This window comes from Phaseolus vulgaris, chromosome 7 (assembly GCF_000499845.2).
Source record: "Phaseolus vulgaris cultivar G19833 chromosome 7, P. vulgaris v2.0, whole genome shotgun sequence".
Taxonomy (NCBI): Eukaryota; Viridiplantae; Streptophyta; class Magnoliopsida; order Fabales; family Fabaceae; genus Phaseolus; species Phaseolus vulgaris.
The window spans coordinates 10,960,291-10,978,921 of NC_023753.2; the positions used below are offsets into that span (position 1 = coordinate 10,960,291).

Consider the following 18,631-nt stretch of genomic DNA (forward strand, 5'->3'; position numbering starts at 1 on the left):
TGATTTTAAACGAAAAAATATACAATATAGTTAATAGTTTTCACTTCTATTCTATGTGATCGAAACTGATGACAACTCTCAAGTTGTTGTATTGTCAAATTAAACTTCATACTTCGTAACTTTTATAAAATATAAGATTAAAAATGTTTAAGAATAGAGTCAATATAGATCTTAGTAATAAGTTATTATTATTACTAATTACAAATAAAGATTATTTAAACTGATTATTACAAAATTGACAAACTTATACTAATGATAGTAAATTATAAAAATCATGTATTATTTTTTACACCATCTATTTTTGTACATGTCATGCAATTTTGTTGGAGGGAAAGAGAGACGAAACATAATTTTAAAAAGTGATGAACTAATTATGTTATTTTTTTTTATGTATTTTTCTTCATATTTTTTAACTTGTACTTTAATTTTTATTTATTTATTTTAGTATTTTCTAACTTATTTGTCTCATATATAGCAAGAGTGTAAATATTGGAGAGCCATGGTAATTAAGTCATTCCATATAAATGTAAAACTTCACGAGTTAGTACCAAAAACATCACACGAAATCAACGAAGCATCATAAATTTTATAGCATGCAAATCTAGTCGTGTGAATTCGTGAAATCTTTCTCATGTAAGAAACAGCAGTGCTCTAAAAACAATGGCGAACAGAACTGAGTAAAGAAATTTGGGATCATATCAAACCTCAAATCAGGTCAATTTGATGACTCAAAAACCTGCATATCCCTGCTATCATTATTGGTACAGTTATTATTATTATAGCTAAAGGGTCCCTCCAATCGGATTTTACAGTATCTCATCTCAAGAACTACTTATAATCTTTATCATTACAGTATTATGAGATAACGTTGAGGAAATATAATACGGAAGAAATCTCATAAAGATGAATTTCCCTGTGAAGTTTGATCTGTGAACCATTATGTTTTGGTCAGTCATAGAAAATAGTAACAAAGAAAAATGAACCTGAACTGAAACAGAGAATAGATGATGGTGTTTGTAGTTTGTTTGTAGTACCAGCCTCGTGGCATGGTGTCACCTAAGCAAAAGGGAGTTCTGACCCAAACTTTGAGAAGAAATATCATCATTCAAATTGGGGACCAGTTTTGTAGCATAGTATTTCTAGGATTTATTTTATCATTCAAACTCTTCTAAACTGTCACATCTGTGAAAAAAGAGTAAATAAATAAATTATTAATTAAAAAACGGGATGTTTTTAATTAGTTGAGTTTATTTTCCATTTTCATGTTTCAAATCAAATTGTAAAATAACTATTTTTATTATATCTTGAGATAATTCCCAACTTATTTTTAGAAATTTTGAAATTATATTGGTTTGTTATCTATAATTTAGATTAAGCTAGTATTTTAACTTTGCATTGTACAAGATCATATTTTTCTCGTATAATTAAAAATTATATATATAGAGTTAAAAGGTCTATCATGACCTATAAATGCATTATCTTCTCCTTATATATCAATGTATACTTGTCATAATGGAAAATAACAACATCTATAAGAAAGGTAGGTTCGTGATATATATAAAAGTTCAATCATAACAATTTATAGCAATGGGCCCGGTTCTAATGAAATTAATTTTAATTTTATTAAAATAAATTGGAACACTATTAAGTGGAACAAATACAAGTTCTCAATTTATAAAACATATTAAATGCAAAAAAAGAGACATGCATGTGATGTTTCTAAAATCTTTTAGCATGTTTTTCTCTTTCATGAGAGGATGAAAACTTAAAGAGATATGTCTTTTTATTGATAAAATAAATAAATAAACAAACAAATAAATAAAAATATTTAAGAAATATCTAATTTTTATAAAAAAAATGTTATTTCACGTAGTTCAAAGAAACAGAAATCATATAATAAATATTTTAGAATAGTGATTGTTCCAATGATATAAATTAGTAGATAATTTTAGTAGTTAATTAGATATAAATTTAAAAATTATTTTTAATAATAAAAATTACTTTAGATACTAATAATTTTTTTAGTTTATAAGATAATATCTAATTTAATTAATATAATCACTAATTATTTTTAATATAATCTTTATCACTAATTAATATATCAAATTTTTACTAACACTAACCACTTATGTCATAATTGCTACTCAAATTAAAGTAAATATGAGGAGCAATAAAAATATTTGGTATCATAATTGTAATGTGTTGGATAAGAATTTTTTTTAGCTTAATTTTGCAGGGTGTCATTAGTTTGATGAAGATTGATATATTGTGAGGATGACTATTTTTTTTAGGATTGATTGAACCAACATTAATTAGGATTATTTTTACTATGTCAATTGAAAAAAAATTACCACGGACATTGATAAAAATAAGTCAATAAATAAAGTATTGTAAAAACAACGGATGTCACCAACCTAAATTATTGCAGTTAAACTAAAAATAATCTCGTTTAACATCAATTAAAAAATGTTTTGCAAATATAAAATGAAATTTTCTTGAAGAACTTTGATAAGAAAAAATAGCATAATCGACTAAAAAATACTGTCAATATTAATATTATTGAATTTTTAAAAATCATTTGATATTTAAATAATTTTTGAATTTTTATGATAATTGAAATACTTTATTCAAGTAAAGAAATAAAATTCAATAAATTGTCTTATTCAAATAATTTTTTTAAATAAAACAATTTAAATAAGATCAATTTAAATTCAATATATTGAAATTAGACTTTCTTTCATTGTAAAAGGCCTCTAATATGGAAGAAAATCTCAAACATGGCTTGGAACCGATGCAAGTCATAGTGATAGTTAATTAATCCAATATAAATTATTGGTATACCCTTCTCAACTATTATCTCTTATATATATATATATATATATTGTGGTTTTTTCTTATTTCATTGTTTATTTTCTTTATTAAATATAAAAATGGTTATCACATTCATCATCCAATGAATCACTTTTAAAACAATTACTCATATATTCATACTTATATCTATCCAAAGTTGTATACATTGATTTATAAATTCTTTTTTGAAAAACTTAATTTACCTCCATGTTGACAGGGGGTCCCTGACCCAAATTTCGAGGACAATATCGTCATTCCAAGTCGGGAACCAGTTTCAAGGACTTCTGCAAACTGCTCCAAACAGTTAAATTCGTATAAAAAGAAGTTGACCAAATTGTTATAGGAAAAAATAAATATATTTTTTATTTTTTATTATAATATATAATTTATTTTTTATTAGACCTGGTACTCTTAGTTGAACATGAGAACTTGTTCCTAATGTTTTTTGATCCGCAGAACTTGTTCCTAATAATGTCGTTGATAACTTTTGGCACATGGTCTGGGATGGGAATGTAGTCTAAGTTGAGAAAGAAACGGTGATATATTATATATATAAAGTGCAATTATTTGTCTCATATATTTTTTTTAAATGTTTAAAAATGAAAAAGGTGGTAATGATGATGAACTGACACAGCAAATTAATTAGTTGGGTTGGTTTTGGAACGAGAAAGAAAATGGTTTTGAATAATAAAGGAAAATGTTGTCTGATAATGCAAGAATAATGTTGTTGAGTTTTTGAAGGAAGAGGAGAAGATGAAGAATGGTAGATGATAGCTATAGGAATGAGAACGGAAATTATAAACAGTTGAAAGCTATGTTAGTGGGATGTACGAAAGCATAGAGTCTCCAATTCAAATTCTAAGTTCTGAATTCTGCATTCTGCATTCTGCATTCAAACTCGTTGTGTCCCCAAGAAATGTAGCAAAGATTGAAAAGCAAGTTACGATCTTTAACGTCTTTTGTGCTTATCATACCTTTTTCATATGCTTTTAGTACACATTTTGGCGTTAAAAAGTTTCTCACTCCATCTTTCTATTTCAATTCCGAAGCAATTAGTCAGGAATAAACATGTACTTCAAACTCATTTAACAAACAAAACAAACATACATATGAAAATGTATTAAACTATTTTTCAAATAAAAAACTAAATCTTTATAATAAATAAATAAAAAGTGACATAGGATGAAAAAATCAATTTTGAACTATTTATTTGGCAGAAAAAAAAAATGAAGATAATACTTTTAGTCATGAGTGAGATTAGATTTTTTTGTCCGATAGATTGGATAAAATCTACGACAGAAAAAAAAAAGACAACTTTGTCTAGGTCTTTCATAGAAAAACAAAAGAAAACTTCAGACTTTCCATAAACTTGGGGGAGAATATTTGTTGCACTGTACTTGTTCGGCTTTACCTTTTATTGAAAAATAAAAATATGTACATAAAAAAGTACATATTTTCATATAAAAATTATGTAATTAAAATTTTAATTTGTTAATTAAATTTAACTTATTGAAATTAGTATAGTGAGACCATGTATCACTCAGCCAAATAAGTTGAGAAAAATATTTCGACTCATTTTATTTTATTTTATCATCCAATTCTTACTTAATTTCTCTCACACTTCTATTTTTCTCTTTTTGCTTGTTATGAATATTTTATCTTTCTTCACTTTTAAACTAAACAGATAAAAAAAAGAGATAAACTAAGAATAGGAGCAAGAAAGTGAATCAATAACCGAAAGGAAACATGGAAAATTAAAAGTCATACTAATAACGCCGTCTGTGTCTAATCTCCATATTTTCTTTCTGCACCCCATAAATATTCAACTTTTCATTTTATCCTTTTTGCATTATGTGAATCGATAGTCAAAAGTATTTTTTTAAACTTCACAAAAAAACTTCTAAATGTACAATTCGAAAATTCTTTCTGACTTTTGGATTATACCATTTGAAGTCATTTTTTACTTAAAAAAACTTTTGAACACAACTTATAAGTCATTTTTTCTTAAAGAAATGATTCTGAATTTTATAATTCAAAAATCTATAAGTCATTTTTGGTTTCTAATGGTATAATTTGATTGGGTAATTCTAAAGTTAAAATAACTTTTGGGTTGTATAATTCACTTTCAAATTATACCATCCAAAAATCAAAATTTTAGATTATGTAATTCAAAATAAAAGATAACTTTTAGATGGTATAATTTAAAAGGGATAAAATGAAAACTTTCATATTTATGAAGGTGCAGGAAGAAATATATGGAGGTGGAGGAAGTAATGGTCCAACAAATAAAACCAACCAATCCAAACATTTCAAAGGAGTGGACAAACCTAAATCATATTGCTTCTCCTCGTACTAAATATGAAAATACCTTTTTATTTTTATTGTGTTACTCCCTTAGAGTTATAAAATCTGGAAGTAATCTTAAAAAATATATATTCCAGATTACATAATTCATAAGCTAATCTTGGATCCAGAAATAGCTTATGTAATCCAAAATATATTTTTTAAAAATGGTATTCCGGATTATATAATCTGGAAGTCTTTTATGGATTTAAGAGTAGCTTATGGATTATGTGATCTTGACATATTTTGAATTACATAATTCGAAAGTTAATCTCACCTCAAAAAAGACTTTTGAATTATGTAATCCAAAAACTAATCACACATGTAAAAAAAGGCTTCCGGATTACATAATTCGGAAGCTAATATCATATCAGAAAAAGATTTATGGATTATGTAATAAAAAACTAATTACACATAAAAAAAACTTTCAGATTATATAATTTAGAAGCTAATTACAAATATTAAAAAAAAAATTTAGAATACAAAAAATTATTTATGAGAGTGACACAAGAACGAATGGAAGGTCAGAAGAAACAGTCCCTAAATCAATACTTAGTCCCTAAAACAATACTTATTGCAAAACCCAAAATAAAAACAAAATCTAAATTAAAAACAAGGCCACAGTTGATGTTCAAATGGCCCACAATGTCATATTTTGAGTGTTTGAAACCTTTACAACAACTTCAGAATATCACTAACGGTGATATCAGAGCGCAAAGATTTATAGAAAGGTAACACAGAAGAAATTAGAAGAAAAAGAACGAGATTAAAAACAAAATTATAAGATTAAAGACTAAGTAGTTTGTTCTAAATACCAACTTTATTCTAGTACACATTGTTTGGAATAACAGATTTTTGATTTTTTTTTTCATCTTTGTCCACTATTTTGATGTCTTGAAGTTAATCAAGATAAAATATTAATAATTATCAACTTCTGTAACAAACGTTATAATCGGATAATATGGAAGATCAAAATAACAGGAAATTCAAATGATATCCTTTTCAAGAACTAAAATGCAACCTTCATATGTCTTTTTCCTTTACTGTTATTTAATTTACTTCATTAATACAGAAAGCAGGATGAAATCAGCTTCTTAGTTATAACAGAGCTAAATGCATCCAATAAATGGCTTTGTGATCAAAAGACAAAATAACAACGCTATTCAAAACAAAAGGGTGTTCAAAATATTCTTATAAATATTATTTGCGAGATTAAAATACCCTTTTGTCTTATTTTATACTTAGAAATAGAGTACAAATATTGATCACCGTTAACATTTTTTTAAATAGGTATCTTGATTGTACTAATTAAAAAATTGATAATAAAATCAGTAAATTTAAATTCTTCTACTTAAGGGAATAAAACTTAATTAAATTTGTGGGTTGAAAATAATATGATTTTGATTAAAAAAATAAGTATCTATTACAAATTAGAAAATTTATAAAAATAAACTATAGTATTCATTCAATTTACACTCATTGTTCACTCCAACTATTTGTTTCTTTTTTTTTCATTCAATTATCATTTCAATTTGATTACCTTATTATTCAAAATTATTGTAATCTAAATTTTTCATATAATTATATGTGTATATGACTTTTAACACTATCTTTTTTTTCATAAAAGTCACGTTAACTTTCATCATATAAGAAATAATATAAAATTAAAAAAAAAAGAGTACAAAGACTAAATCAAATCTATGAAAAAAAATAAAGAAATTTTTATAATAGCCTAAACAACTACATTTGGATGTGCTCCTAAAGTTCAACTTTTAACACTACTTTATTAGTGACGTAATTTATTACTTTTATCAAGATTCACAACTAAATATCTTTTAACATATCGTTCTCTTAACTTCTAAAATAATAAATTCATTTAACATATTGCGGATAAATTGTTTTATAAAGCTATTTTTCTTTATAAAAGAAATATATATATATATATATATATATATATATATATATATAAATAATATCACAATATCTGTGGAATTATGTGAAATTAAATTTTGGACTGGACCAAGCAACCCCATAGTTGAGACCGAGGAACATTGTATTCTGCACTCCCAATTTTTAAACATACACCTCTACAAGGGAATGACATGTCAAAATATTCTTAAAAAAGTATTTGAATTCTCCATTCTAATATATACTTTTAGATTAAAAAATATCTTTCAGAAATATATTAATAATTTTGAATTGTACAATCTAATAATATATTTTAACTTGTATTTTTAATTCATAAATATATTTTGGAATGTACCGTCCAAAATATATTTTAAAAGTATATTATAAAAGGTACAATATAGAATATATATTTGAGAATATTTTTGAATTTAGAAATTATTACATAATACATTTCAAAATGTAATTTCATTACAAGGAACAATATCTATAGCCTTCATAAAAAACAGACTCAAATGTTGGATTTTGAACGCTAGGTTGTAGTTACTTGTGTAGGCTTAACCCTCTCTAGTTTGAAGCTAGTAGACACAGCCTAACCCTCACTGTTAGAGTAAGGTTAGAGTTATATCCGTCCTAGCTAAGAGCAAGCTTCCTCCTAAAATAGAGAGGGACAAGCCCTCACTTAGTCTAACCTAGAGAGGGCTAGACCCTTGCTAAATCGTAACCCATTATGAACATGCATGGGCTAAGCCCTAGCTAGCTCATTATGACTTAAAGAGGGCTAAAGCATAGTTATGGTGAAAATGGACTTGGTGAGGGATTGACCCTCCCTCCCACGCAAAGCATAAAAAAGAGAGTTGATGATCCTATTTAGAATCTCATTCTCACATTTTTTTAATAACTTGCATAATTCTATTATCACATCCATAATAACCTATCCATATTTCATCCACATTTAAATATCACCTATCTAGCCATTTACAAATTTACCATCCACCATTTATAAATATCCAACATTATGCATTTTCAATCATCCAATCACTTTCAATGTAAGAAGTACTTTTGTAAAGTGAATGTAATACATGCTTCCCAAAGCATAAGACTAAGTGAGCAATGAAAACAATGGAAAGTACTTGTAAAAAAAATGACAATAATTAAAATGAAATAAAAATATATTTACTAATATAGAATATAGAACATAATGAGCAAGTAATTTATCTTACAGTAGAAGTGGTAATCAAGGAACATGGTGATCATCAAAGTTTCTAGCATAGTAAGGGTGGACCTGACTAGTATTTGTTGAAGTGTCTGCAACATGTTTTTCCATCATCATAGGTAATTGTTGTTGCATCAACCTCACTATGTCCTCTAACTTTGAACTCTTCTTATCAGCCCTATCTGCTTTTGGCTTTGCTTCTAAGATTTGTTGTTTAATTTGTGCATTCTCAACTAGTTGATCATCATGATCAATACTAGAAGCTAATACAGAGGGTTGAGTGAGGGATGAGGCACCATGGTGGAAGTTAGCAACCAAATCCCCAGTGCCATAAACTTTACCTCTACTCTTCCCTCCAACAAAATTTTTCCAGCACTGAAGCTTTATTTTTGCATCAATGGAGAGATACCAGAAGTTGATCCTTCTGAACTCCCTGATCGCATCATCCTCAACCGCTCATGATAGATTTCCTAAGAGTAAAGGAAATATAAAATGTTAGTCATTTACATTTAAAAATTTAATGAAGTATTAAATTTAAAACAAAACAATTACTTACATAAGTCTCTCGAGAATGATCATCTACCTAATCACCCTTCTTGTTTGTGTGAGTGACTCATCTGGTTCAGCAGGTCATCCATATTTATGTTCCTGAGAAAGGTGTTATCGTTACAAAGATTTTATGTCTTATACATCTGATTTGAATTACATATAATTTCTTACACATAAAGAATGAGTAATATTTACTAGGTCTAATGCAATATCCAAGTCTGATTTTCAGCCACTTGAATGCAATTCTCCACCTTTACATGAAGATCGATTGATTTTGTTATGGGATGATTTGTCTTTGAACTTTTGGGAATCCAAATAGTTCAAAAGTTCACCCCATTCTTCTTCTCCTATCGAAGTAGGTCTAAAGCCCTTTACGCGAGATTTACTAAACATGTTACATAGGCGTTTCCTGACTTTTGACTCATAAATCTTTCTAATCTGGCACTCATCATGAGGGGCCCAAGTCACTCTAGTCTAAAAAATTGAAGAACAATTACATTAATATCATAATATTTAAGTATGAATAAATTGTTATTCATTGTAATTAATAATAAAACTGACCTTAAATTAAGTCCACAATCTAAGTTGGGTGTCCTCACCCATGGCTTCATAATGGTGGTATGCCTATGACAAAATGTTGAATTTCAGAACACTACCAAAAAAATTAGAAAGCTATCTTCTTAAACTCTAAATCCTCTGTTATTCTTGCTTCCTCTAACCTTCTCAAACTTTCTTCCCTTGGATCGATCATAGGGTTTGGAATGGTTGTGTGGCACACTAGAAGCAAGACCAAAGTGTTTCACAGCTTCCCGGACATTCTTAGGGCCTCTAAGAAGGACCGTATTCTGACCCAAAGGAGCCCTAAGTGCAAGCTGATCAAAGGTCAAGCATTCACCGTATGTCTTATCTACTCTTGCACGTGCTCTCTCTGTAAACTTAAGTGTTGTAATCTTCAATTGCGGAACTTCATATACTATGATATCATCAGGTACCGTCCCCACTACAACAACAATTTTATCTTCCTTCCCCTTTGTATGCCTAATCAACCTTGACAAAGAAAGTGGAGGTTTGTTCACCTTGCTCATGAACAAGCGCTTGAGTATCACGACATTGAAATTGCTGCCAGTCCTTCAAACAAGGAAGCGATAAAGCTTGACAAGTAGTTTGAGGTAGATGTCGTTGGACTTGGGTGATGTTATTTTGGTCTTGTCCTCTTACCCCCAACCTTAAGATCAATCCCCATTGCTGTTTTGGGTGTTGGAACAACACACACCTATGAATGGTTATGTCTCTCCCAGTTTTCCTCTTCTCTTGTGAGCATAAAATACATCACAACAGAGATAATCTTCCCTTAGGCTTCAATTAGTTGATTTTTTTATTTTTTCCAAGAGTTTTCTTTATGGTTCAACACCCACACAACCATGAACAAATTAGTTTAAGTATTTAAATTCCAAAACAACCCACCATCAAATCCATCCACATTCAAATCTTTATACAAGACAAAACAAGAAAAAACCTAAAAAACAAGTGTCAATGGAACACAACATAACAATCCTCATCTCCCCTAACCATTCTAATAAACTAAACGGCCTACACCCAGTGCTACACCACCAGAGACCAGCAGATGGCCAACCTTTATAATCTCAAAGTTGATGCATACAGAGCATAGAATGGCCTGCAACACATATGCATCACATGCTGCATAATGTTATCCATTCACCTTCAGGTATGCTTGTTCCTACACCTTTGTACCCTTGTTCCGAGTGTGATCAACTTGAATATGCAGTTATATACATAGTTCCATAGAGACAACACTATAGTAGCTGTCCTAATACATAATTGACTCTGTTGGATGATGTACTTAGGGATGTAAAGATGGAGTACAAAATTTTGAAGCAGAAAGTGAGAGAATACAACAAGAAGGATGCACAATTCTATGGCAGCATGTTTGCTAAAATGAATAAACTAGAAGAAGCAAGAACAACAACAACAAAGCAGGAACTTGTAACATTGGCCAACTGAGATAATAGCATAAATAAAACTGAAACTCTAAACAATTTAAAACGTTTAGAAAATATTAAATATTTGGATGTCTAACAAATTTAAGACTCTTCCCCTCTGTTTTGGCCAATTTCAACTGCTGTCATTTCCTTATTTATTCTCTCACCTTAACTAACTCTGACCATAGGGAGTGAAACACTCTTCTAACATCAAACCCTAAATACAAAGCTCTTTGCCTTGCAGGTTAGATTGTTTGATGATCGATAACGTAGGGTAAATGCCTAATGTCGACTATTTTTCATACTTAAGAGTTAAAATTGTTGTTCTGCGATTAAAACTACCAGAAACCCACACCATCTCAACTAATATGCATCAAAAATATTTGAACGAAATTAAACACAAACCAAAACCACAGTTAAACCTCAAAGCGGAACTAATAATGAAGGATAAAAAATCACTAAACTAACCTTTCAATCACGACCGCCAACAATGCTAACAATGTAAGGTTCGTGTTCGTCTTTTACTCCACCTCTTTGAAAACAATGGAACCTACAATGCACCAATGAAGTAATCAAGAAAGAAAATCAGAAAATGAAATGAGAGAGAAAGACAGTGAATGAGAGGGAAACCGAAATTTCCTAATTGCAAGAGACCACACGAAGAGGAAAATAGAAAATGAGAGCCAAAGAGAAATAAGACAGTGAGGAAAACAGAAAATGAGAGCCAAAGAGAAATGAGAGAGTGAGTGCAAGGGAGAGTAAAAATTACTCTGTACACGTGGCGCCTGGACAGTTGTGCAGATGCTGCTACTCACTCAACCAACAACGACAAAGAGAAGGTTAAGTCGTTCCTGCCACTAACCATTGAGACGGTGAGGTCCAGTCTGAACCTAGCCCACGCCTTGCTTACAACGATCGCAGGGACGTCTCGTGCTCTAAACCAGTGACGACAGAGACCTCGTGCGTTCCAAACCAATGTAGCGTAGAGACGGTCATGCCCTTCTTCTGCTCTAGAGTTCGCTCATCCCTAGCCAAAGTCTCCGAATGTTGGCTTAGCTCGCCACACTGTGTGTTTTTCCTCTATTTGTGTTCATTTTGCGTCTCTATGACCCACGCGTTGGTAAATGTTATCTTTGCAACATTTTTTTGACGCTATAACACACAATAATAATGTTTACTCTAATAATGTTTACTGTGTCTGACACTTAAATTTGATTTCTAAATTAATATTTTCTCGTAGAGTTTGAATTTAAAAATAAATAAATATATATTTAGTGTTTTTGGTAATTTTGGTTTTGGTTTTTTTTTTTTAGTTTGGGCTTTGTTGTTTTTTGTTTACCAAAGTCCATTAGAGTTTTTTTTTCCTTCCCTTTTGTAATATAAAAATATGGCATCAGCAGATGCGGAGGGTTAATGAAATCAGATTTTGGTTTTTCACTATTCTAATTGGTCTCTGTCCACCGCTTCTCTTCTTCTCTATCTTGCCACTTTTGATCAAGAATGATGCAGAACTTCAAGATGGTATCAGAGCGGGTATAACCCGCTCTGCTCCGCTGCCTCTTTTTTTCTTTCTCCTCCTACGAATCTCTCCTCGTTTTCTTTTCCCCTTTCTTGGCTTCGTCTTCCTCATGGCTGCGACACAAGAAGCCAAGAATGATCCAAACAATGCATTCTACCTTCATCCAGGAGAAAGTCCAGCGATGGTTTTAGTCACGCCGCATCTTGATGGATCCAACTACCATTCTTGGAGTAGAGCAATGAAGCGTGCCCTACTTTCAAAGAACAAGTTCAAATTTGTCAACGGGGAGATACCAGAACCTTCAAGTAGTGACAGTTAATACGAAGCGTGGGAGAGGTGCAACGTTATGGTGATCTCATGGATCACGCGAAGTCTAACAACACAGATAGCTCAAAGCACTGTGTATATCGATAGTGCAAAAGAACTGTGGGAAGACCTTAGAGAAAGATTTGCAAAAAGTAACCATTTTCGTGTTTTGGACCTATTACAAGAGATTAATTCCATCAAGCAAGGTGAAAGGAGTATCACAGATTATTACACTGACTCCAAAACTTTGTGGGAGGAGTTGGATTCTTTACGCCCTTTGCCAGCCTGTGTGTGCAAGACGAAGTGTGGTTGCGGGATGATGAAAACTATAGCAAATTATAAGGATTCTGAGCGGGTGATGTGCTTCTTGAAAGGATTGGGAGAAACATACAACACTGTTAAAACCCAAATCTTGCTAACAGAACCTCTACCAGGTATTAATCGTGTCTTTTCTTTAGTTTTACAACAAGAACGACATTTGAATGAGAGCATGGGAATAGACACGAAGGTCTTGATTAATAGCGCTAATCAACAAAGAACAAACAACAAAACTAACAACAGTAATCATGGGTGGCGCAACTATGGAAGAGGAAGAGGAAAAAACTATGGAAAACAATGTTCCTTCTGCAACAAGATGAACCACACCGCAGATGAGTGTTATTACAAACATGGTTTCCCACCATGGATAAAACAAAGAAGTGCTGCGAACGCTTTTGAGAAGGATGAAGAAAATGAAGCTGAAAAAGGAAAATCTACCCATTAAGAAACTCTTAACGAATAGATTGTCAAAAGCTTTGGAACAGAACAGCTGCAACAACTTGTGGATATGATTCAAAATTCCAGGAATAAAGAGAAAGCGATTAACAACACCATAGGAGAATATTCAAAAACGAGCAACAACTCAGGTAAGGAAGGTATAAGTAATTGGATTCTTGATACAGGAGCCACTGATCATGTGTCATGCTCCAATTCTTTCTTTATAAGCTATTACAAAATAAAACCTGTGAGAGTTAAGTTACCCAATAATCATACTGTTACTGCTATGTATGCTGGTACCGTGACTTTGTCAAAGAACATAACTCTACATAATGTTTTGTACATTCTAGAATTTACATTGAATATAATTTCTGTTCAGCGGCTAACAACATCCTTGAGATGCCAACTTGTTTTTTTTCATAATATGTGTCAGATACAGGAGAAGCATTCTTTGAAGATGATTGGTCAAGCTGAAATACACAATGGACTCTACCATTTGCACATAGAAAAAGGAGACGGGTTGATTTGTAGTATGTACAATAATAATGTTTTCAAATCTGATAATAAACTTGACATTTGGCATTGTAGAATGGGTCATCCCTCAAACAGAGTGCTGGATAAATTGGCTAAGAAATATTCTGATGTGCTTTTGATAATATGAATGTCTAGTGTTCCTTGTCATTTAGCTAAACAACATAAACTGCCTTTTCCCCTTAGTAAAACTTTTAGTAAGCATGCTTTTGATCTTGTTCATATGGATATTTGGGGCCCTTTTGGTGTTACTTCTGTTCACGGACACAAATATTTTTTAACGATAGTAGATGATTATAGTAGATATACATGGGTTCACTTAATGAAAACCAAAAGTGATGCTAGGGAATTCTTGCAGAATTTTATCATGTATGTTAGGAATCAATTCAATAAAGGCATAAAGGTTATTAGAACTGATAATGGGAAGGAGTTTTGCTGGAAGGATTTTTATGATTTACATGGTATTTTACATCAAACATATTGCAATGAAACACCACAGCAAAACTCCACTGTTGAAAGGAAGCATCAACATATTCTAAATATCACACGTTGTCTTATGTTTCAATCTAACTTGCCTAAGGTTTTTTGGTCATATGCTGTTTTACATTCTGTGCATTTGATAAATTGTTTGCCATCTCCTGTTATACAAAACAAATGTCCTTATGAGCTAATGTATGAATGTATGCCTGACATCTCTGATATGAGAATTTTTGGGTGTTTATGTTTTGCTTCTACTCTTGAACAAAACAGACACAAGCTTGATCCTAGAGCACGAAAGTGAATTTTCCTTGGCTTCAAACAAGGTACTAAGGGGTATGTTGTTTTAGATGTTAACTCTAGAGAGATTTTTGTATCAAGAAATGTAGTTTTCTATGAAACTTTCTTTTATAACATAAGTGATAGAGATGAGCAGGAAATTGTCCAAGAAAACAGTGACTTCATAGGAAAAATATATGATGATCTTCCTCTGCAAAATGAAGCTGAAAGATGTACTCAACATGAAGAATTGAGACGTTCAACTAGGATCAGGAAAACACCAGCATTCTTGGAGGATTATCATCACCAGATCATGATGGCACCATGTAGCAAGAAAGTAGAAGAAAACATAAAGGTGCGTTATCCACTTAGCTCTGTTTTATCCTACAAAAATCTTTCAGAAAACCAACTAAACTACTCTTTGTCCATATCCTCACAAACCGAGCCACAAAGTTAAGAAGAAGCAAAACAGTTTCCTGAATGGGTAGAAGCCATGAAGGCAGAAATAGAAGCTCTTGAAGTCAACAAAACTTGGGAAATAATGGATCTTCCTCCTAACAAAGTACCCATCGGCTGTAAGTGGGTTTATAAGATTAAACGCAAAGCTGATGGAGAAATTGAGAGGTACAAGGCAAGACTTGTCGCCAAAGGGTATACACAACGTGAAGGCATAGATTACATGGAAACTTATTCACCTGTGGCCAGGCTCACTACTGTTCGAACTATCATTGTTGTAGCTGCTACCATGGATTGGCACCTTGAACAGTTGGGTGTGAATAATGCATTCTTGCATGGTGATTTGCAAGAGGAGGTCTATATGGAGTTGCCCGCTGGTGTAACCAGCAAAAGAACCCAACCAATCTGTCGCCTAACCAAATCCTTATATGGGTTAAAGCAAGCAAGTAAGCAATGGTATGACAAACTCACTACTTTTCTTCTTAGTATTAATTTTGCTCGTTCAAAGGCAGATAATTCTCTTTTTATTAAAGCTGCTGGAACATCCTTTATCGCTCTTCTCATATATGTTGATGATATATTAGTTGCTGGTAACAACATGAAAGATATAGAGGATGTTAAAAATTCCCTAAATACGGCTTTTAAAATAAAAGATCTTGGTCATTCAAAGTTTTTCTTAGGACTAGAAATTGCTAGAACCAAGAATGGCATCCATATCTGTCAGAGGAAATATGCACTCGAAATTTTAGCTGATGCAGGTATGTTGAATGCAAAGCCAGCAGTCACACCCATGACTAAGAAGAATGAAAAGTTTTTTGATCAAAATTCAACCGTGCATGACATTGGTACATACTGAAGGATCATTAGAAGGCTACTATATTTAGTTCATACAAGACCAGATATCAGTTTTTCTATACAATTCCTAAGTCAGTTTGTTCAAGCACCTTCAAAATTGCATCACCAAGCTGTTCAGAGGATACTCAGATATATAAAGGCATCACCAGCGCAAGGTATTTACTATCCCAAAAATAATAATATTCAAATTAAAGCTTTTTCTGATTCTGACTGGGCCTCATGCATTACAACACGTCGATCCACCACTGGATTCCTTATTTACCTTGGAGAATCATTGTTGTCATGGAGAACCAAGAAGCAAAGTACAGTGTCAAGATCTTCTTCCGAAGCTGAATATAGAGCTCTTGCAACTACCTGTTGTGAAGTACAATGGCTCAGCTATCTTCTTGAAGATCTTCATGTGATAACCAGCAACAATGCTAGCCTTTTCTGTGATAGCCAATCTGCACGTCACATTGCACATAACAATACCTTTCATGAAAGAACTAAACACATAGACATTGATTGTCATGTGGTGAGGGAGAAGCTACAACAAGGTCTCTTCCAGTTACTTCCAATCAGTTATGAAAATCAACCTGCAGACCTTCTCACAAAAGCACTTGACAAAGAAAGGTTTCATAAGCTACTCTCCGAGCTTGGTGTCTGCAACATTCATCCACCAGCTTGAGGGGGGGTTTTAGTGTTTTTGGTCATTTTGGTTTTGGTTTTTGTTTCTTAGTTTGGGCTTTGTTGTTCTTTGTTTACCAAAGCCCATTAGAGTTTTTTTTTTCCTTCCCTTTTGTAATATAAAAATATGGCATCAGCAGATGCGGAGGGTTAATGAAATCAGATTTTGGTTTTCCACTATTCTAATTGGTCTCTGTGCACCGCTTCTCTTCTTCTCCATCTTGCCACTTTTGATCAAGAATGATGCAGAACTTCAAGATATATATATATATATATATATATATATATATATATATATATATATATATTCTAATTTTTATAAGAATGCTGCATCAATATATGCGGTGCACATCGCAATGGCCGTGACACCCAAGTCAAACCACGCGCTTGGATGAGGTCATTTTCCAGAAGGGGTTAGTGTCGGGATATGATGAAACAATAAACAATAATGAAAGGAATATATATTGTTTATATATATATATATTTATTTATTTTGTAATATGATTTTTGATACTGGATAAAATTTTATATTAATTAATTAATAATAAGGAATACCAAATTGTTTAGTAAAACTAGCTTAAAATAATTTCATCTACTAAGATCGAATATAAAACAAGAACTGGAAGATTATCATGCGTGCATTTATTGAAGTCAAGAACGATTTATTTTGTAATTTTAATCAATAGTATATAGTTAAACAAAGTGAGACAGAAGTTGAATCTTAAATCAGTAACGTAATGAGAAAAAATAGTTTAATTTGTCTGAAATCTAAAGTGAAACTTCTCACTGGGGGCAATGAGCGAATTTAGTTTTACTGCTTAACCATTTAACGATTCGTATTAATTCATGTTTAAGATTTTCAAAACCTTTTCCACTATGACATTGAAATGTTTGTCAAATGATTTGTTTTCTTTACTAATCTTCATATTATTACTTCATTCTTTTATCTTTTTCAGGACTTCTTAATAATTCTTAACAATTTAGAAAAAAAAGTCATTTTGTTATAATAATTTTCTCAAAACGTGTATTATCTTTAACAATAAATAATATGATGAGTATGAAAAAATAATTAGACTAACACAATTTTGCTTACAAAAAATGAAGGGATGTAACATTTCAAAGTAAAAAGAACATTGCAATTCGAATTTCAAGAGAAGAAAAATGCAATTTACGCAAAGAATGTCTCTATGTGTTTGTGATGGAAAATTTTGGTAGATATAATGAAAATAATTTATTTTGGTAACAATGTTGTATTAAGATAAACTGGGAATTGCCTAAGACGAAATTATGATCTGAGACAATAATACAAGTATTTGTGGTATTTTTCTTATGATTGTTTTCAACAAAAAAAATATAATTATAAAGATATCTTTTAGAGACATTATTTCCTCCTTAATAATAGATTATTTACTATGACTTTAAGTGTGAAATTATTAAAAAATGAATCTAAATATTTAGAAACATATTTGCTAATAAAATATTATTTAAAATAAGATTTATTTGAAATTTAAGAGAAAATAATAATCAATAAATAAAATGCATAAATTAAATAATACAAAAAGTAAAATAAAGCAATTAAAGTAATTGACAACATTATTATAAAACATAAGTTTAATATTTAATAACACTAATTCTAATTAAAGATAGCCTAATAATAACTTTCATTCATTTATTATGTGATAACTCAAATATGTTATTTGACATCCGATCTTATTTTTTAAAAAAATGGCATATAAAAAATTTTAATATTAAAGAATATTATTTGGATTAGAGAAATAAAATGAGTAATAATATAATATGACAATATTTTTATGTTAATTATAGTTGTAGGGAATATGTAGCAGTGGTGAAATTGTCCTTTTATATAGGAGCACGAGGTGTGTGAGTGTCTTGCTTCTCATTATACGAAATGGGACTGAATTT

General features: G+C 30.9%; 1 pseudogene; it reads right to left on the minus strand.

The window, feature by feature from the left end:
* Positions 1-8,252: 8,252 nt before the first annotated feature.
* Positions 8,253-11,321, minus strand: LOC137828605 (large ribosomal subunit protein eL18y-like; annotated as a pseudogene).
* Positions 11,322-18,631: the final 7,310 nt, after the last annotated feature.